Here is a 22,451-nt window from a genome sequence, read left to right as displayed (position 1 = left end):
AGCCGGGAGAGACTCCTTGTTCTGGCCGTTGAGGACTTGGCCCTCCTGGTCTCCTACCCACAGTCCCCAGGGAGTGTCAGGGCACCCTACAGATCTCTTGGCTCTGACCAAGTCCCAGTTAGTGTGGAAACACCCTGAGCTGAGAGAGGTGAGAGTGAGTCACCCTTGCCTCCCCTGACCCTGCACCCTGTCCTTGGTCGCTGGAGAATGGCTGCAGGTGGGAGAGAGCTCTGTGCTAACAAAGGACTTAGGTGCACTGCCGGCCGGACGATATCAAAAAGGAAGTTATTCTGAAGTGTCCATGTCTCTGGCAAACGGCTGAAGTCTCTGACCCCAGGTGGGCAGGGCAGTGTCCCAGGATCCTCAGTCCCTGTTAGCTGTCCCTGTCTCTCTCCTGCCCTTCACAGCCAGACGGAGCTTCTGGAAAGTGTGAGGCCACTTGTCCTGTCCACCTCCTCCCCTTCTATTCCTTCCGGACCTCTTGTTATCCAGCTCCCCCTCCCCCCTGCTGCAAATGCACTGCCTGGGGACAGCTCCAGCTGCTCTGTAGCTCAATCCCCTGGTCACTTTGTCATCCCTGCCTGCTTTCATGTGACCCCTGGCAACCTTAGGCTGACCCAGGAGAACTCCCTTCCGGGAAGCCCTCCTGTGGCCTTTTAGATGTGAGGGCTCCTTGGAGCTCTGCCTGGCTTTCTTATCCTATACACAATATCCTACCCTGCGCCTCAGTTCCCTCATCAGTGAAATGGGCATAATAATGGCTGAAGTTTGAAGGATAAAAAGAGTGGCCCTACAAACATTTGAGAGGGGAGAGCATTCAGGTAAAGGCCCGGAAGTGAGAAGGGGTTTGAATTGGTCTCAGTGGAACAGCAGGTCTGTTCCAAGGGGCTGATGAAGGGATTAAATGAGTTAACATGTATAAGGCACTGAGTGCCCGATGCAGCGTGTGTTCAGTAAGTGTCGGCAGAAGTATTAATTTTTTCAACATTGCCATGGATACCTAAAAGGTTTCTCCAACATAATTTGGCCAAAACTGAACTCTTGACTTTTTGCCCTCAGCAGGCTCCTACCCAGGCCTCCCCATCTCAGCAAATGGCAACTCCATCCACTCAAACCAAAAGCCTGGGAATTCATCTCAATTCCGCCCTCTCTGTGCGCCCACGCTCCCAATCTGAGCAAGGGCTGTGGGTGCTTCCTCCAAGTGCACTTGAATCGTGCTCTCCCCGCCACCTCCCCTGCCCGGGCTGAGCCACCTTCGCCCCCTCCCTGAGGGCGTCCCAGCCTCCTTGCTGGCCTCCCTGCTTCTACCTGCCCCCTCGAATCCCCCTCCACGCAGCTGACAGAGGGATCTTTCAAAATCATACATTGAATTGTGTCACCACCCCACCCACTCCTGCTTAACCTCTACGGAGACCTTGCAGTGACTTTAGGTCAAGTTCAAGGCTCTCCCCAGGGCCCAGGAGGCTCCAGACCTGGCTGCAGTCTCCAGCTTCATCTCCCACTGCTCCCCCAAGACCTGCTGTTCCACTGAGACCAATTCAAACCCCTTCTCACCTCCGGGCCTTTACCTGAGTGCTCTCCCCTCTCAAATGTTTGTAGGGCCACTCTTTTTATCCTTCAAACTTCAGCCAAAATTCATCTCCTTTGAGAAGCCCTCCCTGACCTCCTGTTGTCAGTTCTCCCCCGCCCCCATCTTCCCTATCTCGCCCCAGGCTCACTCCCATCCTAGCATGTAGCACATGCTCAATCAGTAAATTTGTTCTCTGGTTTATCCACCACCCCTCACACCAACCTGTGAACTTCCCAAAGGCAGGAGATGCGTGTGTTTTATCAGCCAGTGTCCACCCATCAGATGGTAAATATTTCATCAACTACCTAGGACCCAGCCATATCGCCACACCTGGGCTCTGTGACCTTGGGGAAGTTTCTCACCCTCTCTGGGCCTTGAGTTTCCAGTGCCTGGTAGGTAGAGGGGCCTGGCTGGTGATGAACTCCTCCTTGCCCTGGCCTGAGGTGCAGGGGGGAGACGAGTAGCCCAGGCTGGTCCAGTCACCTACTGTGTACTCTGCACCCACGTTTCCTCTTGTTGACATAAACGGTGCTTTACAGTGTTTGCTGAGTTGAACTGAATCAGACAGCCCTGCCCCAAGGCCCTGGAAACACAGATGCCAGAACCCCCAGGAATGAGAAGACTGCAGGGGAGCTAGCTTAAGGCCCATGGAGCTCATTTAACTACTGGATGATTAAATATGTTTAATTATTGGGAGGGAGCTGTGGTATAAGTCAAGGACAGACCACAAAAGGCGGCAAGAGGCCTGGTTCAAATTGGGGTTGTGGGGAGGAGACTCTCCCAGGGCCACCCATCTGGATGGGAGAGGTTTCAGCCAGGGACCATGGCCCCAGGGAGCTGAGGCCTGGGCCAGCACAGGGACTGGGTTCCTTCCTGGCTACGGCTGGGATCTGCATCTCCCTGAGACCCTCCCTGAGCAGTCAGGGGTTTGGGGAGAAGGTGAGGCCAGACTTAAGATGTGACCTGGGGCAGGGTAGCTGGCTCAGTGCTTGGCCTGGAAGCCTGAGTTAATGTGTTAGCCTCAGGCAGGGGCTGGGACAGGCCTGGCACTGTTCCGGTGGACCTGGGGAATCCAGGCCTGAGATTCCTGTCTCCACCAGCATGGGGCCTGTTCAGCATCAAGCCCCGGTCAGGGTAGTGCTGGGGCACAAGGATGACCCAGGCCCAAACTGCACCCCCTGGAGCTCTTGGCCTGTGGTGGGGAAATGGGTGAGTAAAATGAGCATTCCTTGTGAGACGTGCAGATGGGGTCCGTGTAACTTTGACCCAGGCTGGAGGGTCAGACAAGGGGCCAGAGAATGAATGGCCTTAACCAGGGAGGAAAAGCTGGGAGAAGTCCCTCCCAAGTGGAGCAAAGAGCAAAGGTGAGATAGTGCCACTGGTGGCCAGTGACCAGAAATTCAGCCCTGGGGGAAGATGCAGATAGGACTGGAGAGGCTGTCTGGCCCTGTGTGGCCTCCTGAATGGGCTTCAGCCTGAGGCTACAGGGGAGCCACTGAAGAACCAGAGTTGTGTCCTGGAAAGAAGAACCGGAGAGTGTCAGAGGATGAATCAGGGAGGGGACACCAGAGGTCGGGACACCATGAGGAGGCCAGGATGGTGTCTGGAGGTGCTAGGCCCCACCTGAGCATGGGCAAGGGGCAACAGGAGGAGTAGTTAGAGTGGTAGAGATAGAGGTGTCAGGGCGCCGGGGGAAGGCTGGGGGTGCGGGCTTTCTGGCTGACCTACCTGAGAGGGTGGAACAGCTATTCCTAAGCTGGGGACCCTGGGGGAGGGGTCAGTTTCAGGGAACAGAGGATGTGCTCTGCTTAAGATAAGCAGAACATCCAGGATACCAGAGTGGGGTTGGGAGAGTGTTCTGGGGAAAGGTCTGGAGGGTGATGGACAGATGGGTCTGGAGCTCTAGAAAGAAGCCAGGACGTGGGAGGGGGTTGGGGGTGAGGCTGGGGGCGGGGTGTCCTTTCTCAGATCTTCTCCCTCTGGCTCTCTGGAGGCAGGGAGCAGGCTTGCTTATGGAATGTGAGGGAACGAACAGCCCTGAGGGCATCCTGAAGCCAAAGGGGGTCCAGAGTCGGGGACAAAGGCTCCAGCCTCCCTCCGCAGGGTGGGGGGCATGCTGAAACTTACTTGAGGTCTCGGAGGGATGGAGTTCCTGTTGCCTCCAGGGGTGACCTGCCTGGATAACACTCAGTACAGTGGCCTCTATTCTTCCCTATCTCTTCCCGTCCCCTTCCTGCAGCTTCTAGGATCACCTCTCAAATGAGTCCTGCTCTCAGGCTCTGCTTCGGGAGAACGCAACTAAGATAAAAGTCTAGTGGGAACCACCAGACTCTGGGCCCCTCCTGGGCCAACACTGGCTGTGTCCTCGGCCTCAAGCTCAGGCCCAGGGCCAAGGAGCCCCCCTCCTCATACCTGCCTCTGCCCCGCCCTAGAGGGGTTTGTGGATGTAGACAAGGTGGGCCAAGGTCACAGGAAAGGGGAAGAGCAGGGCCCCAGAACATCATGGAAGAGAACTGGGCACTTCCCCTGGGGGTCTCTCTCTTCCTCATCAGGTGGGGCCAGGAGCAAAATGAGCCACAAGATCCCTGGCAGAGGCACCTGGGGACTGGGGACCAGCCCAGAGTGGGTGGGGAGAAGCCAAGTGCATGACCAGCTGCCCCTTGAGGACTTTGGTCCCCGGGAGCCCTGAGCTGTGGAGCTCTGTGACCAGGCCTTGCATTGGGCATCCAGACCAGTTAGGGAGCAGATTAGCCTCACAAGTCATCTATATCACTTTCTCTGGCCCCAGTGGCGTGAGCTCATTGTAGAAAACTTAAAAAATAAAGACAAGCACAAAAGAAAAAATTAGTAAGCTCATCTGTGAGTTTCCCCCCTCCCCCATCCCCAGGACAACTGCTAGCAACCTGGTAGTGTTTATTCCTTTTATTTTTCCTACTCCCACTTTAAAAAAAAAAACCAGAAATGAGATTATATTGTTAATATGATAACATTTAAATTGACTAACATAGCAGGAACTATTTCCATGGCAGAATATATGGATCTACATTGTTCATTTTAAGTCTGCACCAAACTAGGGCCCTGGCTTCTGATTCCCCACCCAAAGGATGTGGACAAATGATGTAGGATACAGAGAACACAGCGGGTAGAGGCCGGAGCTCAAAAGGATGGGGGCCGTGCTGGTCTTGCTTGCTGCCCCATCTGTCCCCAACCCTGCATGGGGCTGCCATGCAGGAGGCATGAATAGAGAGGATACAGAGGCGGTAGAGGGAAGGTCTCTGTAGAGGCTTCCAGGAGTGTGAGGTGGGCATGTGCGGTTTGGACAAGCCGAGAGGAGAAGGCGGTGATACTGCACAGGCAGATGTCCGGTGGTGGGAAGGAGAAAGTGTACACTGGAGGCAGGACTGGGACAGGAGACAAAGTGCCTGTGAGTCTCTGAGTGACCAGAGCAGACCCAAGGAGGCTCCAGGCCCAGCCTTTGGGCAGTCCCCAGCCACTGCAGAGCCCTGCCTGGGTAATTCCTGAACAGGAACAGAAGGAGGAAGCTGTATAAGCGACACTCAGCTGGTGAGTGGGCGGCAGGGCTGGGTTTCATTTCCAGATGACTGAGTCCTGTAGTTGTTCGGCTCTGGTGCCCGCCCCCACCCTTGCCCATCCCCTGATGCCTCTGCTCTTGACTCAGGCAGTGATGAACCCCAAAGCCCAGGGAGGCCGGGAAGGAGGCATCAAGGCCAAGAAACAGGGAAGTCCTGTTGCGTGGGAATGCCCTGGGAGAGAAACTCCATGTCTTCTTCTCTGCCAGACCAGACTGTGAACCCTGGAGGCCAGGGCTTCAGCTTCCACATCCTCTCTGCCTGGCAAACTCCTTCCCATCCTTCAAGACCCAACCCAAATACCCCTCATCTGGGAAGCTACACGAGAAATCCCTACAAGGTGACAGCACTCAGACTGCTCTTAAAAATAAATAAAAAGAATCACTATTTATTGGGCGCTTGTGATGCCCAAGGCGTTGTGCCAGACACCTCAAAGCCCCAATACCTTATTAGATCCTCTCAGCATCACCCAGGGAAGGTTCTTTCCATCACCAGCTTTCTTTCACCTCGCAGCACAGTGAGGTTCAGCAAGATAACATGTGTCGCAGATGGTGGGGTTGAATCTTCTGGGCACAGAAGCTCACGGCTCTCTCCCTCTCCTACTCAGGGTGATTGAACATCTGTTTCCCCTTCTGGCTTGAGAGCCCCAACAGGCAGCGTCTGTGTCCCTGGACACCTGGCCCAGGGGAGGTGCTACTCTTGGACGAACCTTTGAACTTCTCAACCTGCTTTCACCATGATGACGACCTAGGCTGGAGTCTTGTACACAGTAGGCATTTGATAAATACTTGTGACTTCAAGAACCCTTGATCCTAGTCCTGGCTGTCATAAACTTGCATATGACCTCGGGCAAATCTCTTCCATTCCTCAGTCCTCAGTTTCCCAAGCTTTAGAGGGAAATGTTTTGAGAAAGCTCTCCTGGCTTCCTGCCTGTCCTAACACTCTGTCCTTTGCTCTAGATCATGACATGGTGCATAGCCCCAACCAGTTTTCCTCATTACTAACATCTTACATCAGTAATCACCTTTGTTACAACTAAAGAACCAGTATCAATGTATTATTGGTAACTAATGTCCATATTTTATTCAGAGTTCCCTAGTTTCCCCCTCATGCCCCTTTTCCGTTCCAGGAGCCCATCCAGGGTGCCACATTCCACTTAGTCATCAGGTCTCCTTGGGCTCCTCTTGGCTGTGACAATTTCTCGGACTTTCCTTGTTCTTGATGACCTTGCCAGTTTCGAGGAGAACTGGTCAGCTATTTTGTAGAATGTCTCTCTACTGGAATTCGTCTAATGTTTTTCTCCTGATTATGCTGAGATTACGGGTTCTGGGGAGGAAGACCACAGAGATGAAGTGCTGTGCTCATGGCATCATACCGAGGGTGCATATTATTATCATGACTTTATCCTTGTTAATGCCGACCTTGACCACCTGGCCGAGGCAGTGCTCATCAGGTCTCTGCAGGGTAAAGTTGCCTTCCTGCCCACCCCCAATCCCCTTCCACACTGTCCTCTTTGGAAGGAAGAAAGTCACTGTGAGCAGCCCACAGCTAAGGAGCAGGCAGTTATATGCTCCTCCCTGAGGGCGGAGTGTAGGATTAGCATTTTTTCTTCCTTAGTATCTACTTTTCAAAGTACTCCCACAAAACATTGCTGCATTCCATCTTCCGAAGAGGCCTGGGAAATGTGGGAGATGGAGACATTCCATGAGGTAGAAGCAGAGGTTTGGGGTGGTGGGGATCAGAGGTTGGGTGTGGCTCTGTGGATCCCACCTCTCCCTATTGGAAGGGAAATAGGCGAAGGCCGAGGCTCACAGAAGGTCTGGGCAGGACAGAACTGTAGAGCCTGAGTTCTAGACTCAGGACAGCTTGCATTCTGCCTGGGTTAAAATTCAAAGTCTGGCCCGCCCTCGCTGTGGCATGTTGCCTGGCTGAGCCTCAGTTTTCTTATCTGTACAATGGGGATAATAATAGCTCCTACCTCACAGTGCAGTAAAGAACATACAAGTTGCTACACATGGAGCCCCACAACAGGACACTGGCCAGGAAGCTCCGCACACGGTGTCTGTGAGCTGCTGCAACGAGGGTTATTTTTGCAAGCATTCTTTGAAGCCCTCCTGTTGCAGACTGTCTCCTCTCTGCTCAGCAGGTTTCTAACCCCCTCTGATCTGTGGGGTCACAGATCTGGCTGCAGATTTCCGCCCTGCCCTCTGCCCTCCTGTCCAGCCAGGCAGATCAAGGGCCCTGGATCCTTTTATCTTTGCTCACAAACATTCTGAGATATGGCGGAAGGAGGCCTGGGCTGGAGTGGGGCTGGCTCTGCTTGCCAGTGACTCTCTGTGGGGCCTCAGGTGAGTGTCTGTCCCTCTCTGGGCCTCTACCGTGGCCTGAGGGGAGTGAAGTGATGAATGGCTGTATTTCTTGGTGGGGTCAGATGTCTCCCTCATTTTCACATGGGCAGAGCTTTTCTGCTTGTAAAATAACTTGTTTTGTCTCCAAACTCTGGGCTGAGAAGGGAAGTGTTTGAACTGCAGGTTTCCCATCTGTGAATTGGCCATACAGCCCCAGCAGGTGAGGCCGTGAGGATTTTTAATGTGTGGGGCAGACCTCAGAAGCCAACGCTGTCATTTGTGTGTCATCACTTTGGCTCCACCTGCTCAGGTGCCCACAGTCTCCATCCCTGGAGGTGGGCAGATGCTGGAGGAACTTGCTGGCAGCGGATCACCTCTCCCGGAGACAGGCCTCTGAGGAGGAACATGACCACCTGCTCCTGGGTCCTTCCAACTCTCCTAGGGCTGGGGGTACTTCCCTAGCATCCTGAGTTTTAGGCCTTTGGACCAGCTTGGCCTCGCTCCCTGGGACATAGGTATATGCCCAGGTACACACATTGATGTAAGACAGGGGCTCCACCTCAGCTGGTCCTCAGCTGGTTGATGTCAGCACAGAGGCCTCCAGACTGCTCCCCTCTGCCCTTCAGTCTGTCTCCCATACAGTGACAGCACATCTCCCAGGCCCTTCTCTGCACAAAACCCTACATGGCTCCCCACTGCCTCCAGGACAGAAGCCACGACTGGCCGTCAAGGATCTTCAGGGCTCCCCTTAGCCTCCCTTTTCTCACCCCAGTTCATCCATCACCTTGTGCTCTACTGCCAGTTGTGTTTCCAAACACTTCAGTATTTTCTGCCTCTGTGTCTTTGCTCCTGCTGTTCCCTCTGCCTGGAACACCTTCTCTGTCCCATTTTCACCTGCCACTACCTCCTTAGGCTTCTACACTCTCCATAGATGGCCTCCTTCTTTCATCAGCCCCCCACTCCAACATACGTGCTGAGTTAGGGGCCCTTCCTCTGGGCCCCTCCAGCCCCTGGTGCTTTCCCGTCACTGTAACTAGCACACTTTCACTCTTTCCTGCTCCTCCAGGCTGTAAGCAACCCCAAGGCAGGGATCAGACCTGGTTTGTTCACTGCTGTGTCCCTAGCACATGGCACAGAGCCTAGCACCTAGTAGATGCTCAGGAAATATTGACTGGCCAGAGAAAGAAAGAGTAAGGCTTACCCAGGGGCCAGCAGGTGGAGAGCATTCCAGGCAGAGGGACCAGTGTAGAGGCTTCAGGGCAGCATACACTACTGTGATGGAGTGACAGCAGGGAGGCAGGCTTGACAAAGAAGGAAGAGGATCAGGGCTGGCAAGTGAGGCCTGAGCAGTTGGCCAGGGCCAGATCAAGCTGATGCAATGATGTACCGGGCATCTCTGTGTAAACTGTAAAATGCAATGCCATGAGAGGTGCCAAGCCTATTCCACAGCCTCAAGCCAGAGCCTGCCCACTCTTCCACCTTGTCCTGTAGCCCTGAGCCTGGTTCTTTGAATAGACAACTCCAGAAAACCATTTGAGGGATGAAAGGGCTGGTCTGGACCTTCCCACTGAGTGCCTGTGCCTAGTTGTTTTCCAAGGATGAACTGGGCTTAGGGTGGACACGGCAGACAGGCCACCAGGGCCCTGGGTGAGGTGCAGGCAGTGCCTCTGACCCCATGTCATGGGGAAGCTCTCACCCTGGGTCTGCTGCCAGTTGTTGGGGGGGGTCAGGCCTTACCCCACAAGCTCCATCCTGCTCTCATTTGTGCCGTTGACCCAGGCAGTGGGGAAGGAGGGAAGAGGAGGTTTCCAGAGATAGAGGATTGTGTACAGCAGGTGCCCACCATCTCCACAATCTTGATATCAATAACATTTATCCTCTGCCGGGTGTATTGAATTGGGAAATTATCCTTCTTGGCATTCCAGGCCTGGCGCAGGGCTGTGTACACCATCAGTGATCAATAAGTGTTTGCTGTCCATGATCGATGATGAATGATTTGCAGATATTAAGCAATGAGTTGCTGTTTTACTAACAATGTTTTAAGCCAAATAATGCCCAAAGAGTCATTTACTGATCCACCTGGCCAGACCAGCAACTCTTGCATCTACATAATCCTGGAAGTTGGTCTGGTTGTTGCCCCTACTTTATTGATCAGTAAATTGCGGCTCAGAGAGGGCGGGACCACACAGTCAATGAATGGGAGAGTTGGAACTCTTGTATATGGATCCCGAGGCCAAGTGCTCTCTCTAGCCAACTGGGTAGGCAATGCCTGCTCTGTGCCAGGCATGGGCCAGGCTGTCTCCGCTCTCTGGGTGGGGACAGACACACCCTGAATGCTTTGGGGCGTGCCTCCCTCAGGGGTTTATCAGGAAGCGTGTCCTGGAGGAGGTGGCACTTATCCAGGACCTTGATGGATGGAGAGGGTTGGGACGCTAGAGATACGGGGCGAGGATTCCTGGTAGGTGTTACAGCCTGCGCAAAGGAGGCCCAGAGGAGTGCTTGAAAATAACGAACTCTTCCACCATTCAATTGTGAAACCACTGTGCTGGCCACATCCTCCTGAATTCACTGCCTCCTGAGAACGTCAGCTGCTGAGCCAGGCCGGTGGTGGCTCCAGGTGGAAGGCTACATCTGTGCTCCCGGAGCCAAGATATGCCCCAGTTGCCCTCAAACCTCCAAGAAAGCATTTAGGGTATGAAGGAGGGCTCAGATACCCTGAGCATACATTATTTCACTTTAACCTCACAGGAACCTTCTGAGGGAAGCACTATCTTTAGCCCATTTTGCCGGTTGGCATAGTGAGGCTCAGAGAAATGATATGTCCAAGGTCACATATTTACGAAGGGACAGAGATGGGACTTGATCCCAGGTCTGTGGATCCAAAGTCTGTGCTTTTTAAACCCTCTGTCATCCTAGCTCTAGAAGAAGCTTGGAATTTTCAGTTGAACTCCTGGGGATGAATCTAGTGATGTGCTGGTAAATATTAAACAAATAGCTCTCTGGAAGGAACAAAAAAAGCCTTGATTTGGAGTGTTTGCTGATTTCCAAGGTGTTAATACTTCCACCATGGCTGATAGATACCAAGCTACCAACATGACATCATTGAACTTGAAGTTGGGAAGAGATGAACACGATCTGCTCTTGTAAGTGGTGCGAGCCAGCGCCAGCATGGCACGCTGCTGGCTGAACTTCCCACCCCTATGCCTGGGTCTGCAGGAAAGGCCTTCAGGCCTGTCTGGGGAGTGAATGAGGCCTGAGAAACCTGCTCCTCCAGCCAGGGGCCCGCCCAGTATCCTGGGAAGCTGTCGTTAATCTTTAAGCCAACCTTGCAAATAAGTGCAGCCATTTCACCAGCCAAGGGTGGCTTCTGGTGCTGGCTCTGCTGCCCACTTGCTGTGGGACTTCAAGCAGCCCCTTCCCCCTCTGGCCTCAGCTTACCAACCATAAGAGCTCCCATTTAGCTCCCATTGAGCACAACCTCAGCCACCCTCACCCTTGTCAGTTCTGAACTTCCCTGGAGTCCTCAGTGGCCACGTTCACTCCTGTTTCATAGGAGAGGGGACTGGGCTAGGGACGTTGACGGACTTGTACAAGGTACAGCAGGTGGGCAATGAACCTAAATTTGAACCTACATCAGTCTGGTTTAAGGCCTTGCTCGCTCCTGGACTACTGGATACTATATTGTACCCTGAGGCCTTTGCCTCCCATATTCTAGGGTTCCCCTCCCAACTTCTCTCAGGAGAAGCCCAGGCCTGGTACCATTTGACCTGGCTGGGCCTTAGTTTCCCATCTGTAAAATGGGAGAACTTTTGGAGAAGGAATGTGGAGGCAGATGGTGGTATTTAAAGCTGGATTCAGGCCCACCTTCTCCTGTGCAGGAGGACATGTGAGGAGCTAAGGGTGGGGCACCCGCCCCCAATAGGGCGGTCCAGAAACCTAGGCCAGGAGGTGGTGGGAGTAAGGTGGGGTCAGATAGGGAGGGGGTGGGGGAGGCTTTGTGGTGAAAACAGCATTTCCTCAATATCCCCTTTCTCTGCAATACTCCCTGCCCTCTGTGTCTAGATGCACTCAGCCTCTTTGTTTGATTGGAAGTGTGACTGTCACTAAATACCTGCTTCAGCCCCCTCCTAAGCAGGAATATCTGGAACTTGCTGCCTTCTGATGGGCTGCTGTAGTTCCTTTTCTTTTTCTTATGCACATTACAATGAACAAATTTCTATTAAAATACATGTTGCTCCTTCTCACACTGTCCCTCCTGCCCCAGTCTCCACTTTGGGAAACTCAGGTCAAGGCCAGGGTCAAAGCCCTGGTTCTTGTCCAGCGACACGCTTCTCTGTGCCTCAGTTTTTTCATCCATAAAATGGGGATAATCCTTGGCCTGCCCAGCCCAGTTGGTTGGTAGTAGATCCTAAAGTTGATCTGAGCCACGTAGCATGATAACCTGGCAAGAATTGAGCGCTCCTTTAGTGCTGCTATTATTATTATTATTATTATTATTATTATTATTATTATTATTATTATTATTATTGTTACTAATAATTTCGGGAGGGGTGGATTTGGGGTAAATAAGGTGGGGGGAGTTAGGAAGGGCATTTTGGCTTGGGGGCCGATGGGTGTCCCGCGGGGTAGGGAGCTGTCTCCGGGTGGGGGTGGTGGGCGGGGCTTCTGTGCCCCAGGCCTCCGCCCCCCTTCCCTCCCCGCCCGGACCCCTGGCGTGGTGGGGGCCCGCGCATGGGTCTCTCCTGGGTCACCGGCGGGAATCTGTCCTGGCGCGCTTCCTCTTTCCTCCTCCTCCCGGCGGCCTGCCGGGCCCCTCCTCCCTGCTCGCGCGCTCCCTCCCTCCTCTTCCCCTCCCCGGGCCGCCGCCTCCTCCTCCTCCCCCCCCCCCCCTTTCTCTCTCGATCTGTCTCTCTCGGCCCGGAATCCATTCCGGCCCGGGAGCCGGAGCGGCCAGGCCGCCGTGTGCCCGAATCCCTGGCCGTCCGGCCGGCTGTCCTCCCGTGCGTCTGTTTGCCGGTGCGCCCGCCCGCCCGCCGGCCCAGGTGAGCACCCCCCACCCCTCCGCCGGCCCTCAGTCCCGGCCCGCGTGAGGGAGCCCCCGCCCGGGGACCACTGTGGCGTCGGATCGCGGGCTGTGGGAGCTCCTGTCCACCCCTGCAACCCCCATCCTCCGGGCGGAGCGGCGATCCCGGAGCGCTGGGCGGGCACACGGGGACTTGCCTGGCGCGGCCTTTTGTTGTGATGCCGCGGGGGGAGGGGGCTGGATGGGGGTGCCTAGGGGTCCTGTTCGCGCGGGGACTCCCTCCGGCTCACCCTCCCTCTGTGGGCCCCCTGAGAACAGCTAGCTGGGCCTGAGCCCCCGGGCCAGGTCTAGGCCAAATCTGAAATCTGAGCCAGTCGGCGCCGCCTCTGGCCGCCGCTGCCCGGCCTGGCGCCCCCAGCCCGGGATGGGGGCTAGAGAAGGGGCGAGCAGGGTGGGCCTGGGGGCGCTGGATGAAGGGTGCAGGGCCTAGGCACCAGGACCTCCCTGTCCTCATGGGGCCTCCGGTAGGGCCTGGTGCTAACGGCCTGGAAGGGACTGGGCCAAACTGCTTTGTCCCTGCTGCCCACCGCCCCCAGCCTTGCCTCTGTGCAGGCCCAGCCGCCTGTCTGCTTAGAAGTTGGCAAAAGTTTTGGGATTTCACCACCAGGCCGGGTCCATCTGTCTGCCTGGGCTGGGGTTGGTGGTGGGTTTGAGTCCTGACAGGCGTTACACTTTACCTGCTGTGTGTCCTCAGGCAACTGCCTGCCCTCTCTGAGCTAAGGGGTCCTCATAAGGACCAGCTGTGGGCCTGGCTGAGGTTACTGGGCTGGTGGAAGGATGAGGTGAACAGAAGGGGCTCGCCTGTGGGGTATCAGTTCAGCCTCTGGCGCCTTCAGGCAGGCTTGAGAGTGCATGGAGTTTATGTGTGGCCCTTGGTGAGGCTTTTTGGGCTTCAGGGACTCTGTACATCTGGGACAGTGGTCTCTAGGTCTCCTGAGGTGAGTCCAAGCCAAGCCACAGTGCAGCTGATATCAGACTTGCTTTCAAGAATGGACCAGCCTTGTCCTGTTGCTGACCGTCTTCTCGGCCTCCTGGCTTCCCCAAGAAACTTCTAGGTGATCTGGGCTACAAGACTGCCCCTCTGAGTCCTCATGTGTGGAATGGGGATCCTCAGGGGAAGAATCTGTGCACTTCTGCATGTAGGGGCTTGGCATGTGGTAGGTGTTCAATAAATGAGCGCTTCCTGGATGAATTGCCTAAAACAGATGGGTGGGAGGCCTCGTGGGGCTCATCCCCAGAAGGGGATTGGTACTCAAAAAGTCACTGAATAACCCCTTGAGGAAGAAACAGCTCCAGCACAGTCTCACTGCCCAGTGGCTGTGTGACCTTAGGCAACTCACTTCTCCCTCTGGCCTCAGTTTTGTTGAGTATAAAATGGGCCAGTGATAATGAGAGCTGCTAACATCTACTGAGCAGCTCCTATGAGGTAGGGACTCATGTGTATCCTCATTTTGCTGGTGGGGAAACTGAGGCTTATGGAGGGGAAATGACTTGGCCAAGCCCACATAATTTGAAGTTGGAATGAGAGCCTAGATCTGAGTCCTCAGTCTGGGTGCCCTTGTACCCTTCCAGTGATGGGGGAGCAGCGGTTTCCCAGTATGGGACCAGGCACGTGACAGTGTCAGAAAGACTCTACTTATGAGTGATTGTGTGGAAGCCACGAGGCCCTTTTGGTGATGTGGTGATGTGGTGTGCCTTGGTGATGTGGTCTTTCCACCCAGGGAAATGATTTACAATGTGTCACCTGTCTCAGCTGACTGCCTGCCTGGGCTCTCCCTTGTGGCTCCTGGGCCTTTGCTCCTGAAGGCGTGCCCTCTAACTCTACCAGTTGTTTATCTGCTCTTGCTCTTTAAGGCTTAGCTTAAGGCCCACCTCTCCCAGGAAGTCCCTCCAGCTCTCTCCTCTCCCCTAGCCTCTTCCTGGAGCATGAATTATCCCCAGCTCACAGTCAGTTCCTGATTTGGCTTCTTCCCTGATTGTGACCTGGGGCGGGGGGTTGTCTGGCACCCTCAAGCCTCAGGAGCCAGGCAGGAGATGGCTCAGTGGCCTGCTGACAGGTCGTCCTCAACTGACCTCGTTTTTCCCAAACCTGCCTAGATACAAACATCTGTGGCCCTCTGTTGAGCACCTGCTATGTTCTAGGAGCTTTGAACTTGGGCTAAATAGTGTGGTGATGGGTTAGCAGTCGGAGTTCTGAAGGTATCCAGAGCCTTCCAGGAGGTGGTGACGAGAGGGAGCAGCAGTTCACTCAGCAAAGAAGGAGAGGGTGTGCGCTTTCTACCCTTCTGCTTAGACACTTCCCAGGGCCCCGGGGCTGGTGGGGAGTGTGGTCAGCCTGGGTGGGTCCTTGCTGGGGAATTGTGAACAGGTCCTTGGCCACCCAGAAATTTGTCTAGAGGGTGAGCCAAGTAGCAAACAAGTTGCCAAATAAATTAATATATAATCACAGATGAGATAAGGGCTCAGAGAGAGAGGCATGCGGTGCAGAGGAATCTCAAAGGAAGCGTGTAAGAGTTGGTCAGGCATGGAGCTAGGGGAAGGGCTTACCAGGCAGAGGGAACTGCAGGTGCAAAGGTCCTGAGATGGGGGAGTGTGTGCTATTATGGAGAAGCAATGGGAGAGCCTGTGAATCTGGGCACAGAAAATTAAGGGGAGTGGGTGAGAGGTGAAATGAGGGGGTGTTATCAGGACGGCTGGACCATGTTGGGCCACATGGGCCTTGGGGAGGAGTTTGGCCTTCATCTTCACACAGGAGGCTAGTTGGTGTCCCCTGTGTGAACAGCCCCATGTTGGAGACCAGGGGTGCAGAGTTGACCAAGTCACCTGGTAGAAATAGACCTGTGGGCTCGACCCCAGGTATTCTGTGGGTGCCTAGATCAGGTGTCAAGAGGAGGAGGCATTTGAGGCTGGGCTTTGAAAGTAGAGTAGTTCACTAGCAGAAAGGCAGGAGAGGGTGAGAGCCAGGGGATGGGGCCGTGCAATGCAGGATGGCTGGAGGCTGGGAGTGAGGTCGGCTGGAGAGATGGAGACCAAAGGAATGGTCAGGGCTCAGGAGTCAGAAAGATCTGCATCCAAGTTCTGACTGTGCCCGCTTGCTGTGTGTCTTTGGGTTATTCATTCTACCTTTCTGAGACTTAGCTTCCTTGCCTTAAAAATGGAAACAGTAAATATCTTCCTATCAGGTGAGGGTTAAAGGAGGGCTGTATGCCCAGTGCCTGGTGCCGATGTAGGTACTCAGGAAATGGGACCTGTCTTGTGTGCTGTGACACTGGGTGGGTCAGTGGGCCCAACAGGTCTGGACTCCCCAGCTGTCCGGTGAAGGCTTTGAGTGGATGATCTCACTGATTCTGGAGGTGCTGGTCTATGGAGGGGTTTTGGCAGCCATGTACTGGGTGACTTGAGTTCTGTCTTGCCCTCTCTGTGTAAGGAGGCTGAACTGGGGAGAGCTCTATTGGTCTAACCCATCCCAGCTTCTTGAAAGCTTGCCTTAGGTGAGATTAGCCCCATTTTCCAGATATAGATACTAAGACCCAGAGAGGAGAAACCACTTGGTTAGGGTTTCCCAGTTGCCAGTAGACAGGGTCTGCTGAGTTTAGGCTTTGGGGCTCTGGACTCCTGGGCCAGGCTGGCATCACCAGGGGCCTCCTGTGTCTCTGCAGGCCTTAGAGCCCCTTCCGAGGCCCCTACCTCCCTGTCCTGGGCCTTTTGACCAGAGCCTCACTTCCTGCTTCAGTTGTGTGGTCTCTGAACCTCTATCTTCCCTGGGGTTCCCCCAGCCCTTTACTTCCCCTCCACTGCTCCCACTCCCTTATCTCCATGGTAAACCACTCTGGTTTCCACTTGAGTCCCTAGCAGGGTGGCGGGCCCTTCCTTTGGGGGCACCTCAGTATCCTCATGTATGAAGTGAGTCATGGCTTCCAAGATATCCCAAAAGAACTGAAGTAAAGCGTTTAGCATGCATTAGCTTGATAAATAGGGGTGAGGAAGAACCAGACACATGCTCAAATCCTTTGTTTTCTAACAGCTGAAGCCCCCTTCCTGCGACTGTTTCTGAAGCTGTAAAATGAGCATGGGGCTTGCACTTAGTAGGGCCAAGAGGAGGATGCGGTGAGGCTGTCCCTTAGGCTCTCTCCTGGTGGCTGGCTCTGCATCCCTGTTCCTGGGGAGGGTGATCCAGTAGGTACCTCCCCTGTATTCAAGGCCCTGTTCCCATCTGTCTGTCTAAAGGCGAGTCACTGAGCCTCTCTGAACCTCAGCTTCTGCACACCTCCCTTGTGAGGATTAAATCAGTGAATGTCTCCCAGAGGCTTGAAACTTCCGGATGCTCAGTAAATGTTATGTCTGTCTTTCTTCCTTCCCATCCCTTGAGGGGACTCAGATATTACCTGGTCTAGGGATGGCCCAGGGCTCAAATCCCCCAGGCCTGGATTGCTGTGTTGAGAAATATTCTGAGGCCCAGTCTTGGCTTCATGGGAAAGAGTGCTGTGATAGATTAGTAATGTCTGTCCTGGGCAGAGGATTAGGCATCATTGTATGTGTGCCATGAGTTTGATATTCCTGATCTATTCTGACCTTCTCTTTTCACAGATGGGGGAATTGAGGCCAGCAAGATCCAGGACATATTATCCAAGAAGGGAGAAAAGTGCATATCTCTTGTCTTTCCATCTAGGGCTCTCCCCACCCAGCCAGCCTGTCCCTTCCCACAATACAACCTGGGGGGCTGGGAGGGGCTGAGTCAAGGAGTAGATGATTGGGGAAGATCCCAGAGCTGGAAGCCAAAACCTCGATTTCCCCACTCCTTGATACGGGACCTTGAGCAAGTGACTTCCCCTCCAACCTGGGCCCCAGAACCTCCCCTCCTCTTGGAACTACCCAGAGAAGTTCCAGAATAAAATGAGAAGCCAGAGAGGAGAAACTAGATGATCTTGACCAAGTGCCTTCTTGCTGAGGGCTCTTCCCTCCTTGAGGCACTGCGACTGGGATCCTAGCCAGGGGGTTCTCCAGGGGCTGGCCGGGCTGAGTCCTCTTTGGTGCCATGTGGGACTGGGGATGTCAGCCCGGCTGTGGGGCTGTTGAGAGACTGTGGGAATGGGTCCTTTGAATCCTCAGACCGGCTGGGCTGCGAGGCCCGCACGGGCAGAATCCTGGTGCTGGGGCATGGAAGTCAGGGTTGGGGTGGTATTGGAAAGCTCAGCCTCCCCGTCAAGGTCTGATTATCTTCTCTGCGGCTTCTTTATTCAAGTTTGTGGCCTTGACTTTTACTCTGTCTGATATTGATGCCCTCACATTGTGCTCTCCCCAGCCAGGTCATAGCGAGGTGACTCATTCCATCCTTTGTCCCCTCCTGGGGGTGGGTGGAAGTTTTGTTCCTATTACACAGAAGAGGAAACTGAGACTCACAGAGGCCAAAGGCTAGGGCCACAGTCACCCAGCAGAGTGAGATGTGATCACGGACTTCTGGCTTCTGATTGATGTGTGGCATCTGATTCCCACTGAGTTTGCAGCCAGCTTGGCTGAAATTTTTCTCTGGGTATGGGGAGGATGCCTTGCTGGGCGGGCAGGTGATCCTGACTCTCTGGGCTTCCAGCTCTGGCTGGTGGATCTCCACTCAGATCTGGAGTCCTGGAATCTTGCAGGGATCCCCCCACCTCCCAGCACTGGTACATCCTGGGTGCTCAATGTATGCTTATGGACTAAAGGGAGTAGAAGTAGCCAGACCTTTGGAGCCAGTTGGTCCTGGGTTCAAATCCTGGCTCTGCCACTTGTTTGCTGTGTCTGACTGTGGGAAAATGATTGCTCTGAGCCTGAGGGTCGCACCTCCCTGAAGTGGGGACGACAGTGCCAGTACATCCTGGACAGGGTGCTGTGAGGATCAGAGGAACTAATACGTGCCTGCAGGGCCCCCACACAATAAGTGCTTAAGGTTTCTGAGTGCCTGTGATTATGAAGGTAATTCCCTGATGAGGCGGGAATTCTGGGCCTCTGCAGGCCAGCTGATCCCGGAAGCCCTAGGGCTGACACTGGACGCCTGTGCCCGTGGTGGTTTGGTCCTATGGGGCGGGGCTGGCGGGGGAGGTTAACAAGAGACAGACAAGTTTGGTGGCTGGACCCTTTGGAAGCTGCCAGCTCCATCCTCCATGTAGCCTCCAGAGCCTGGCTCCCGCCTTGGCCCTCACCCTCCTGTGGCTTGTTAAGACCTCACGGCGCCCTTACCCAGGCATTCCAGGCCCCCGTCACTGAATGGGTCCATCTCTCCAAAGGTGGCCGCCATTTGAGCATTGGGTACTTTGCATCTTCGCCTGCTAGGCCTGGAGGCAGCGGCCATACTACCCTTATTTTTTTGGAGAGGCAGCAGAGGCTGAGAGGCAGGAGGGACCCGGGCTCCACAGCAAGGGCTCCTGGCAGTGCTGTTGGTCTGGGCCGAGCTCTTCCCTCTGCTTCACTCCATCACCTCCCACGTTTCCCTTTCACTCAGGTGACCTGGTAGCCTTCCTGAGCCATCAGCTGTCTTCCTGCTTGCCCCGGGTTGTCCAGCATCCGTGCCTCTGCCTCTGCAGATCCTGCTGCCTGGCGTGCCCTCCCTCTCCACACTCATCTTGTGGCTAAGATGCCTCTGCCTCCAGAAGGCTCTCACTGCCCACCCTCTCTGCCCCCGCCTGAGCCCGTGCTTCCCATGCGTCTCTCCTCTGCACTCCCTGCTCCTTCTCTGCCCTCCCTCATGGCTCTAATACATTCTGCCTTAGATGGTAAGTCATAGGATTCTTTTTTGCCTCTAAATGTGGTAGTCATCACTCCCAAGGGTCCCGCACTTTACAGTTTACAAAGCACTTTCCACAATCACCTCTGATCATCCCCAGTGGGCTGGGAGGGAGACAGACCATCATAATAATCTTCATTTGGCCGATGAAGAAACTGAGGCCTCAAGGCAGGGTCATGCCAGGTGCTACTCTGCTTGGGCAGGTGGAACTGAACCGCCCTCTCCCCATAAGCCCTCAGTCCCCCCAGGGAGGAACATCTCTCTCAGTCCCATGGAAGCCGTGATACATTATCAAGAGAAGGCTCTGAAAGTTCAGAGAGGTGAAGTGATTTGCCTGAGGTCACACAGCCTGGAAAGCCAGCAGAGCTGGGAGGGTCCCGTCTAGGAATTAGGGAAGAGGCAGGTCATGCCCACCTTCCCACCCCTTCGGAGTGGAGAATCAGACAGAACCCAGATCCTGAAGGAACAGCGAGCCCAGTGGTCCCGCTCTGAGGATTCCTTGAATAGTCATTGTTCTTGAGCGCATAGTTGAGCCCTGCGCAGTGCCAGGCCAATGGCTGTGTCTGAGCCCCACGACATCCCTGCGAGGCAGCAGTTCTGGCCCCATTTCACCAAGGAGGAAATCGAGGCTCAGAAAAGCGAAAGGACTTGCCCGAGCCAACCAGTGCATGGATATGGACCCAGGGCCTTCTCAGCACCTCTGCCCCGCCTGCCCCGCCTCCTCTAGGCTGAGCCCTACTCCTGCCTCCTGCCTGATGCCTGACCCTTCCTCCAGCCCCTCCCCACTGTTCCTTTCAGGGCTGGGTGAAGGTTGGGAGACGTCTATAAGCCACCCCGCCTCCAGCCCCACAGGCTTCTCCTCTACCTCCATACTAGCTGTGTGACTTTGGTGAGTCAGTTTGCCTCTCTGTAGCCTCAGTTTCCACATTTCAAAAAGAAGCCTGATGGCAGTATCCACATCACAGACTTGTTCTAAGGATCAAGAGAGGCATTATGCATGATGCTCTGAGCAACGTTAACACATAGTAAATGCTCAATAAATGTTAGCTGTTATTTTATTATCATTTATATCTACCTGGGGAGGAAGGGAACCACAGCTCCATTCTCCAGATAGGAAAACTGAGACTCAGAGAAAGGAAGGAGTGTCCACCAGACCACAGGAGGATGTCCTGGGGCACATCCCACTTTCTAGACGGGGAAACTGTCCCCTTTCAGGACTCAGTTTTCTTATCAGTGCAGTAGGTCTGTGCATATTTTGGGGCAGACTGTTCCATCACAGTGTACCAATCTGGCTCCTCAGTCCTCAGCCACCCTAGGTGGGGGTCAGAGTGATGTAGGGGCTCCAGTTCTGCCTGGGCTGGTGGGGGCTGTGCCCTGTGTTCTTTGTCCCTAAGTTATGCCAAGTCCCCAAGGCTGGGCCTGCCTAGGAGGCTGAACCAGGCCCTGCCAGGCCATCTGGGTGCCCTCTGGCTGCTGCCACTCAGGTCCTACCACATCACCTGGTCCACTTGCTTCCTCTGCTTTGTGTCCTGGGCAAATGGCCTCTCTTTTTGAGCCTCAGTTTCCTCATCTGTGAGATGGGGGCAGGAGTCTTTTCCTCGCAGGGATGTTGGGAAGATCTGATAAGCTCGTTCCCCTGAAATGCCCACCCATGTCAGGCTTATAGAAAGTGCCCAGTCAGTGGCCATGGTTATAAGGATAGGCAGGATTCTGACTGGCAACAAGAGGAACAGCATTCCAGGCAGAGGACCTGCTTGAGCAAAGTCTTGGGGGTGGGACAGTTTAGGGGAGCACCCAGTAGGTAGATGGGGCTAAGTGGGAGAGGACTCCCCACTTTCCAGGGTTTGGACTGACCCTGAGGGAAGTGGGCAGTTGGGTGTCAGCACTGACAGCAGTGATATTACTTCCCTGCTCCTAAACTTTAGATTTCCTTCTGAAGCCTCTGGACAGCAGCCACCTGCCTCCCCACCCCCACCCCTGCCAGGTGTTCCCGAAGGCCCTGGAACCAGATGAGCCACCGTTCTATTTGGGGACAATTCTGCTGTTCCCGTTTCTCTCCTGTGCCCTAGTTTTAGAAACGACGTGGGTTGGGTTACCAGTTGGCCATTTGTGAAAGCCCCCTCCCCCACTCCACCCATACCTTAGATCTGTGGGCAGTGAGGGCAGAAGAGGACTCAGCACTGCCTTTGGGAGTTGCTCCTGGCTCTGCCCCTGTGTTCTCTGGGCCGGAGTTGGCAGCTGGACTTTTGCTCACCTGCTGCTGATGTCACCCAGTCTTGTGCTGGGGACCTCAAAGCTGCCCTCTGGGAGCAGCCTGCGCCCTGGAGGAGCCAGACACAGACCCTGATCATTGCAGTACCGTGGGGTGGGCGCCATATGGACTGTGGCAGCCATTAGGATGCCAGAAGGGCTTCGCAGAGGATAACTCATGAGGGAAGAAGAAGGGTGAGGGCCTCCCAGGAAGAAGGGACAGCGTGAGCAAAGATCTGGAGGTGGGAAATAACCTGGTGTGTGTCGGCGTAGCCTGCGGAGGTGAGGAGTGGCAGATCATGTACAAGGTAGTTAGACGGTGACTAGGTTGGTCAGGCAAAGTTTAGCCTGGGGCTTTTGGGAGCAGGGCAGGTTTCCTGCTGAAGGTGTGAAGGGAAGGATCAGGCCAGGCTCAAGTGCTCAATTACTGTTGCCAAGTGAAGGCAGCCCAGAGGCTGGGGTTCAAGATGGGGATTCTTTCTGGGGCTCAAATTAGAGGCTGGTCTGAAGTCCTGGAGTGAGTCAGGGAAGACCTCCTGGAGGAAGCAGTACCTATGACACACCTGGAAGAATGAAGTGGTTCTCTGGTGGGGAGGTAGAGCTTGAGAAAGGCCAGAAGATGCAGTGTCAGTAGCTGCTCTTGTTGGAGCTCAGAGGAGCAGGAGAGTTTTGCCCTGAGAAATGGCTGGTGTACCTACATGCGGCCTTGGGGCAGTGAGGAGAGGCCACGGGGCAGGACTGATTTGTCTGGTGCTGGGGGTAGTAGTGCCCAGCTGAGGTAGTGTGGCTTTGGTGCAGTGGCCCTGGGGACTGCCGTAAGAACAGACGGGCCTGGAGAGAGGCTGGGTACTGG

At 54.7% G+C, this 22,451-nt stretch overlaps 1 protein-coding gene across 7 annotated transcripts in view; it reads left to right on the top strand.

Moving 5' to 3' along the window:
* The first annotated feature begins 12,395 nt into the window (after positions 1–12,395).
* The window catches only part of SRC (SRC proto-oncogene, non-receptor tyrosine kinase), a 50,454-nt gene continuing 40,398 nt past the window's right edge, over positions 12,396–22,451 (top strand). For 5 of the 7 annotated variants that reach the window (XM_064475707.1, XM_064475705.1, XM_031433845.2 and 2 more), the window contains exon 1: positions 12,396–12,550. The gene's annotated coding sequence lies outside the window, so the exon portion shown is untranslated. The remainder of the gene's footprint in view (positions 12,551–22,451) is intronic. The other 2 variants (XM_064475708.1, XM_064475702.1) reach the window with 1 other exon arrangement.

This window comes from Camelus dromedarius, chromosome 18 (genome assembly GCF_036321535.1).
Source record: "Camelus dromedarius isolate mCamDro1 chromosome 18, mCamDro1.pat, whole genome shotgun sequence".
Classification (NCBI taxonomy): domain Eukaryota; kingdom Metazoa; phylum Chordata; class Mammalia; order Artiodactyla; family Camelidae; genus Camelus; species Camelus dromedarius.
This window is presented reverse-complemented; position numbering and strand designations above follow the sequence as displayed.